The sequence below is a fragment of the Oncorhynchus mykiss genome, chromosome 1 (genome assembly GCF_057628025.1).
Source record: "Oncorhynchus mykiss isolate SJ-2025 chromosome 1, ASM5762802v1, whole genome shotgun sequence".
Lineage (NCBI taxonomy): Eukaryota > Metazoa > Chordata > Actinopteri > Salmoniformes > Salmonidae > Oncorhynchus > Oncorhynchus mykiss.
The window spans coordinates 41,066,479-41,075,422 of record NC_143022.1 but is presented as its reverse complement, the minus strand read 5'-3'; positions in this window follow the sequence as shown (position 1 = coordinate 41,075,422).

The window sequence follows — 8,944 nt, the reverse complement described above, 5'->3', positions numbered from 1 at the left end:
TGCATCGTTGCGTGTCTCCTCTGTCATCCAGCCTGTGTGCAGACAATGGTCTGCTCTCCCCCACTACTGGCTGTAAGTGAACGAGTGATGCTCATTTGGAGCAATACTGGCTGTATCCAAGGCTCAGCCAATCATTCACATAACAGAATGCAGCACACAACTGGAGAAGAGACAACCAATTGGCTAGTTACAGCATCAGTGCACACTCTGGAAAGACAGTGGAAAGGCAGTTTGCCAGTTACAGCAGCACGTTCCCTGAATGATAAGAGGTAGGTGAGAAGCCTGACCATGGAGACAGGAGTGAGAAGGTGATGAAGCATACTTCTTCATAAGCTTTAACCAAAAAACAACTGGCATTTGGAAAGTTTGAAGTGATGAAAGTGTGGTGGAACAAGTATTGTTAGCATTGTTAATTATCTTGACAGCCTGTGTACATCCAAGGGCCAGCCGTGCTGCCCTGTTTTGAACCAATTGCAATTTTCCTGAGTCCTTTGTGGCACCTGACTGAACAGTAGTCCAGGTGTGACAAAACTAAGACCTGCTTTGTTGAAAGTGCTGTCAAGAAGGTGGAGCAGCGCCTTATCATGGACATACTTCTCCCCATCTTAGCTACTGTTGTATCAATATGTTTTGACCATGACAGTTCACAATCCAGGGTAACTGCAAGCAGTTTAGTCACCTCAACTTGCTCAATTTCCACATTATTTATTGCAAGATTTGACGTTTAGTGAAGGATTTGTTCCAAATACAATACATTTAGTAATATTTAGGACTTACTTATTCCTTGCCACCCACTCAAACTAACTGCAACTCTAAGTGTTGCAGTCATTTCAGTCGCTGCAGTAGCTGACATGTAGTTTTGAGTCATCTGCATACATAGACACTCTGGCTTTACTCAAAGCCAGTGGCAATTCATTAGTAAAGATAGAAAAAAGTAAATGGGCCTAGACAGCTACCTTGGGGAATTCTGGATTTTGTTGGAGAGGCTTCCATTAAAGAACACCCTCTATGTTCTGTTAGATAGGTAACTCTTTATCCACAATATAGCAGGGGGTGTAAAGCCATAACACACAAGTTTGCCAGCACCAGACTATGATCGATAATGTAAAAATCCGCACTGAAGTCTAACAAAACAGACCCCAATCTTTTTATCATCAATTTGTGTAAGTGCTGTGCTTGTTGAATGAAAAGCTCGGATCTCAATCCCATTGAGCACGTCTGGGACCTGTTGGATCGGAGGGTGAACGCTAGGGCCATTCCCCCCAGAAATGTCCGGGAACTTGCAACGGCCTTGGTGGAGTGGGGTAACATCTCACAGCAAGAACTGGCAAATCTGGTGCAGTCCATGAAGGAGATGCATCGCAGTACTTAATGCAGTTGGTGGCCACACCAGATACGGATTGTTACTTTTGATTTTGACCCCCCCTTTGTTCAGGGACACATTATTCCATTTCTGTTAGTTTTTTTAATTTGTATTTTATTTCACCTTTATTTAACCAGGTAGGCTAGTTGAGAACAAGTTCTCATTTGCAAATGCGACCTGGCCAAGATAAAGCATAGCAGTGTGAACAGAACACAGAGTTACACATGGAGTAAACAATTAACAAGTCAGTAACATAGTAGAAAAAAAGGGGGAGTCTATATACATTGTGTGCAAAAGGCATGAGGAGGTAGGCGAATAATTACAATTTTGCAGATTAACAACACTGGAGTGATAAATGATCAGATGGTCATGTACAGGTAGAGATATTGGTGTGCAAAAGAGCAGAAAAGTAAATAAATAAAAACAGTATGGGGATGAGGTAGGTACAAATGGGTGGGCTGTTTACCGATAGACTATGTACAGCTGCAGCGCTCGGTTAGCTGCTCAGATAGCAGATGTTTGAAGTTGGTGAGGGAGATAAGTCTCCAACTTCAGCGATTTTTGCAATTCGTTCCAGTCACAGGCAGCAGAGAACTGGAACGAAAGGCGGCCAAATGAGGTGTTGGCTTTAGGGATGATCAGTGAGATACACCTGCTGGAGCGCGTGCTACGGATGGGTGTTGCCATCGTGACCAGTGAACTGAGAGATACGGCGGAGCTTTACCTAGCATGGACTTGTAGATGACCTGGAGCCAGTGGGTCTGGCGACGAATATGTAGCGAGGGCCAGCCGACTAGAGCATACAAGTCGCAGTGGTGGGTGGTATAAGGTGCTTTAGTGACAAAACGGATGGCACTGTGATAAACTGCATCCAGTTTGCTGAGTAGAGTGTTGGAAGCAATTTTGTAGATGACATAGTCACATGTCTGTGGAACTTGTTCGGTTTGTCTCAGTTGTTGAATCTTATGTTCATACAAATATTTCCACATGTTAAGTTTGCTGAAAATCAACACAGTTGACAGTGAGAGGATGTTTCTTTTTTTTTGCTGTATATATATATATATATATATATATATATATATATATATATATATATATATATATATATATATATATATATATATATATATATATATATATATATATATATATATATATATATATATGTGTATATATATGTGTATACACATATATATATATGTGTATACACACACAGCATGTATATATATACACACACACTTGAAGTTGGAAGTTTACATAGACTTATGTTTGAGTCATTAAAACTCGGCTTTAGAAGCTTCTGAATAGCTAATTGACATAATTTGAGTCAATTGGAGGTGTACCTGTGGATGTATTTCAAGACCTACCTTCAAACTCCGTGCCTCTGTTTGACATCATGGGAAAATCAAAAGAAATCAGCCAAGACCGCAGGAAAAAAAATTGTAGACCTCCACAAGTCTGGTTCATCCTTGGGAGCAATTTCCAAATGCCTATAGGTATCACGTTCATCTGTACAAACAATAGTATGCAAGTATAAACACCATGCGACCAAGCAGCATTCATACCGCTCAGGAAGGAGATGCGTTCTGTCTCCTAGAGATGAACGAACGTACCTTTGTGCGAAAAGTGCAAATCAATCCCAGAACAACAGGCAAAGGACCTTGTGAAGATGCTGGAGGAAACGGGTACAAAAGTATCTATATCAACAGTAAAACAAGTCCTATATCAACATAAAACTTCCTTGCTGAGCAGCCTTGCAGGTTAACAGTTAACTGCACATGGGGAAATGTCCTCCGGTCTGATGAAACAGAAATATAACTGTTTGGCCATAAGGACCATCGTTATGTTTGGAGGAGAAAGGGGGAGGCTTGCAAGCCGAAAAACATCATCCTAACCGTGAAGCACGGGGGTGGCAGCATCATGTTGTGGGGGTGCTTTGCTGCAGGAGGGACGGCTGCACTACAAAAATAGATATCCAAATAATTGTCCTACCTCATGATGCTATATTGAAGCAACATTTCAAGACATCAGTCAGGAAGTTAAAGCTTAGTCGCAAATGGGTCTTCCAAATGGACAATGACCCCAAGCATACTTCCAAAGTTGTTGCAAAATGGCTTAAGGACAACAAAGTGAAGGTATTGGAGTGGCCATCACAAAGCCCTGACCTCAATCGTATAGAAAATTTGTGGGCAGAACTGAAAAAGCGTGTGCGAGCAAGGAGGCCTACAAACCGGACTCAGCTACACCAGCTCTGTCAGGAGAAATGGGCCAAAATTCACCCAACTTATTGTGGTAAGCTTGTGGATGGCCACTTGAAATGTTTGACCCAAGGTAAACAATTTAAAGGCAATGCTATCAAATACTAATTGAGTGTATGTAAACTTCTGACCCACTGGGAATGTGATGAAAGAAATAAAAGCTGAAATAAATACTATAAATAATATTATTTTGACATTTCACATTCACATTAAAATAAAGTGGTGCTCCTATCTGACCTAAGACAGGGAATTTTTACCAGGATTAAATGTCAAGAATTGTGAAAAACTGAGTTAATGTATTTGGCTAAGGTGTATGTAAACTTTCGACTTCAACTGTATATAACTGAACAAAAATATGAAATGCAACAATTTCTGTCTTTGGAGTTGGATTTACCTAGTTCTTCAGTGCTGTAGTTATATTTGAAGATATTATAATCCTCTCCACCTCCAACAAATACGTTTTTGTCTGGGTGAATTGAGGCAGAGTAAATGGAGGCAGGAGCGTCAACGGTTTTGATCAGGTCAGGGCTGGTGATACACATAGAATTTTAGTCGTTAGCTCAGACAAGTTGTAGATAGTCTCATACTCTCCAACCGCTGTAAACTTTTAACAATAGTTTTGATTAGCTGTAGACATATTGTAATGACAGCTCACAATACTGTTTTACGGTCTGTCGGCTTTCATAGTCCTTCATAATAGCCCATTGAACAAAAATAAACATGAAACAATTGAAAAGATTTGACTGAGTTACCATTCATACCCACCGCCGCCAACCCCTCTTTTACTCTACTGCTCCTCTCTGCTCATCATATATGCAGTAATTTTAACCATATCTACATGTACACACTACTCAAATCAGCCTGACTAACGGGTGTCTGTATGTATCCTTGCTACTTTTATAGCCTCGCTACTGTATATAGCCTGTCTTTTTACTGTTGTTTTATTTCTTTACCTACCTATTGTTCACCTAAAACCTTTTTTGGACTATTGGTTAGAGCCTGTAAGTATGTAAGTAAAAGGTATGTCTGGTAAGTATGCAGGCCATGGAAGAACTGACATTTTCAGCTTCCAGGAATTGTGTACAGATCCTACCGACATGGGACTGTGTATTATCATGCTGAAACATGAGATGATGGCGGCAGATGAATGGCATGACAATGGGCCTCAAGATCTCATCACGGTATATCTGTGCATTCAAGCTGCCATTGATAAAATCCAAATGTGATAGTTGTCTGTAGCTTATGCCAAATCCAATTCACTGATTCTCAACACCGGGGCCCCACAAGGGTATGTGCTCAGCCCCCTCCTGTACTCCCTGTTCACCCATGACTAGGCCTGATTTCCAACAATGACGAGACAGCCCACAGGAAGGAGGTGAGGGCCCCGGCGGAGAGGTGCCAGGAAAATAACCTCTCCATCAACATCAACAAAACGGAAGAGCTGATCGTGGACTTCAGGAAAAAGCAGAGGGAGTACGCCCCTATCCACATTTACGGGAACGCAGTGGAGAAGGTGGAAAGTTCCTCTGCATACACATCACCGACGATCTGAAATACTACTGCTGCTGTTTAACTATTTGTTACTTTTATTTTCTATTTTTTACTTAACTCTTTTTTTCCTTAACATCTTAAAGCATTGTTGGATAAAGGCTTGTAAGTAAGCATTTCACTGTAAGGTCTACCACCTGTTGTATTCGGCGCATGTGACATAAGATTTGATTTGAAATGGTCCACCCACGCAGTGTGGTGAAGAACGCGCAACAGCGCCTCTTCAACCTCAAGAGGCTGAAGAAATTTGGCTTGGCCCCTAAGACCCTCAAACTTTTACAGATGCACAGTTGAGAGCATCCTGTCAGGCTGTATCACCGCCTGGTACGGCAACTGCATAGCCCGCAACCGCAGGGCTCTCCAGAGGGTGGGGCGGTCTGCCCAACGCATAACCAGGGGCACACTGCCTGCCCTCCAGGACACATACAGCACCCGATGTCACAGGAAGACCAAAAAGATCATCAAGGACATTAACCACCCGAGCCATGGCCTGTTCACCCCGCTATCATCCAGAAGGCGAGGTCAGTACAGGTGCATCAAAGCTGGGACTGAGAGACTGAAAAACAGCTTCTATCTCAAGACCATCAAGACTGTTAAATAGCCATCACTAGCCGGGTACCACCCGGTTACTCAAACATTAGAGGCTGATGTCCTATATACAAAGACATGGAATCACTGGCCACTTTAAATAATGGAACACTAGTCACTTTAATAATGTTTGCTTTACTCATTTCATATGTACTGTATTTTAGTCAATGCCACTCCGACATCGCTCGTCCTAATATTTATAGATTTCTTAATTCCATTATTTTACTTTTAGAGGTGTGTATTGTGGTGAATTGTTGGATATGACTGCACTGTTGGAGCTAGGAACACAAGCATTTCGCTACACCTGCAATAACATCTGGTAAATGTGTATGTGACCAACAAAATTTGATGATTTAAAATGTGCAGTTTTGTCACGCCACAGATGTATCAAGTTGCAGGAACGTGCAATTGGCATGTAGGAATGTCCAATAGAGCTGTTGCCAGAAAATTTAATTTTAATTTCTCTAATGTTCAGCTTTTTATGCTGCCAAACATACCCTCGTAAAACTGACTATCCTACCGATCCTTGACTTCGGCGATGTCGTTTATAAAATAGCCTCCAACACTCTACTCAGCTAATTGGATGCAGTCTATCACAGTGCCATCTGTTTCGTCACCAAAGCCCCATATACTACCCACCACTGTGACCTGTATGCTCTCGTCAGCTGGCCCTCACTACATATTCGTCGCCAAACCCACTGGCTCCAGGCCATCTATAAGTCTTTGCTAGGTAAAGCCCTGCCTTCTCTCAGCTCACTGGTTACCATAGCAGCACCCTCCCGTAGCACGTGCTCTAGCAAGTATATTTCACTGGTCACCCCCAAAGCCAATTCCTCACCGAATTCAGTGGGCAAATGCTCACCTTTCGATGGCCACTGGCACGTTGGAGGGCTGACCAGTATACATCTAACGGTCAAATCTTTGAAAGATTGTTGCATGTTTATTTTTGTTCAGTATTGTTCAATGGGCTATTATGAAAGGCTAAGGGACAGACAGTAAAACAGTTTTGTGAGCTGTCATATTAAAGTATAAGTCTGCTGTGTTAAAAATGTACAGCGGATGGAGAGTCAGACTGTCTACAACTTGTCCGAGCTCACGACTAAAATTCTACGTTTATCACCAGTCATGACCTGATCAAAACCATTGACGCTCCTCTACCAACTCATCCAGACAAGGTGGTCAGAGGAAGCAGATGCTAAACTACAGGACTGATTTGCGGTCACAGACTGGAACATGTTCCGGGATTCTTCCGATGTCATTGAGGAGTACACCACATCAGTCATTGGCTTTATCAATAAGTGCATCGAGGACGTCGTCCCCACAATGACAGTACGTACATACCCCAACCAGAAGCCATGGATTATAGGCAACATTCACACTGAACTAAAAGGGTAGAGCTGTCACTTTCAAGGTACGGGACACTAACCTTAAAAGAAATCCTGCTATGCCCTGCGACTAACCATCAAACAGGCAATGCATCAATACAGGGCTAAGATTGAATCATACTACACCGGCTCCGACGCTCGTCTTATGTGGCAGGGCTTGCAAACTATTACAGACTACAAAGGGAAGCACAGCCGCGAGCTGCCCAGTGACACGAGCCTACCAGATGAGCTAAATCACTTATATTTTCGCTTTGAGGCAAGCAACACTGAGGCATGCATGAGAGCATCAGCTGTTCCGGACGACTGTGTGATCACGATCTCCGTAGCCGATGTAAGACCTTTAAACAGGTCAACATTCACAAGGCTGCGGGGCCAGACGGATTACCAGGACGTGTGCTCCGGGCATGTGCTGACCAACTAGTAAGTGTCTTCACTGTATTCTCAACATGTCCCTGATTGAGTCTGTAATACCAACATGTTTCAAGCAGACCACCATAGTCCCTGTGCCCAAGAACATGAGGGCAACCTGCCTAAATGACTACTGACCCGTAGCACTCATGTCCGTAGCCATGAAGTGCTTTGAAAGGCTGGTAACAGCTCACATCAACACCATTATCCCAGAAACCCTAGACTGACTCCAATTTGCATACCGCCCAAACAGATGATGCAATCTCTATTGCACTCCACACTGCCCTTTCCCACCTGGACAAAAGGAACACCTATGTGAGAATGCTATTCATTGACTACAGCTCAGCGTTCAACACCATAGTACCCTCAAAGCTCATCACTAAGCTAAGGATCCTGGGACTAAACACCTCCCTCTGCAACTGGATCCTGGATTTCCTGATGGGCCGTTCCCAGGTGGTGAGGGTAAGAAGCAACACATCTGCCACTCTGATCCTCAACAATGGAGCCCCCCAGGGGTGCGTGCTCAGTCCCCTCCTGTACTCCCTGTTCACCCACGACTGCATGGCCAGGCACGACTCCAACACCATCATTAAGTTTGCAGACGACACAACAGTGGTAGCCTGATCACCGATAACGATGAGGGAGGAGGTCAGAGACCTGGCCGGGTGGTGCCAGAATAACAACCTATCCCTCAACATAACCAAGACTAAGGAGAGGATTGTGGACTACAGGAAGAGGACCGAGCACGCCCCCATTCTCAACGACGGGGCTGTAGTGGGGCAGGTTGAGAACTTTGGTGTCCACATCACCAACAAACTAGAATGGTCCAAACACACCAAGACAGTCGTGACGAGGGCACGACAAAGCCTATTCCCCCTCAGGAAACTAAAAAGATTTGGCATGGGTCCTGAGAACCTCAAAAGATTCTACAGCTGCAACATCGAGAGCAACCTGACTGGTTGCATCGCTGCCTGGTACGGCAATTGTTCGGCCTCCGACCGGCCTCCGACCGCAAGGCACTACAGAGGGTAGTGCGTACGGCCCCAATACATCACTGGGGCTAAGCTGCCTGCCATCCAGGACCTCTACACCAGGCGCGGTCAGAGGAAGGCCCTAAAAATTGTCAAAGACTCCAGCCACCGCAGTCATAGACTGTTCTCTCTACAACCGCATGGCAAGCGGTACCAGAGTGCCAAGTCTAGGACAAAAAGGCTTCTCAACAGTTTTTACCTCCAAGCCATAAGACTACTGAACAGGTAATCAAATGGCTACCCGGACTATTTGCACTGTGTGCCTCCCCCCAACCCCTCTTTACGCTACTGCTACTCTGTTTATCATATATGCATAGTCACTTTAACTATACATTCATGTAAATACTACCTCAATTGGCCCAA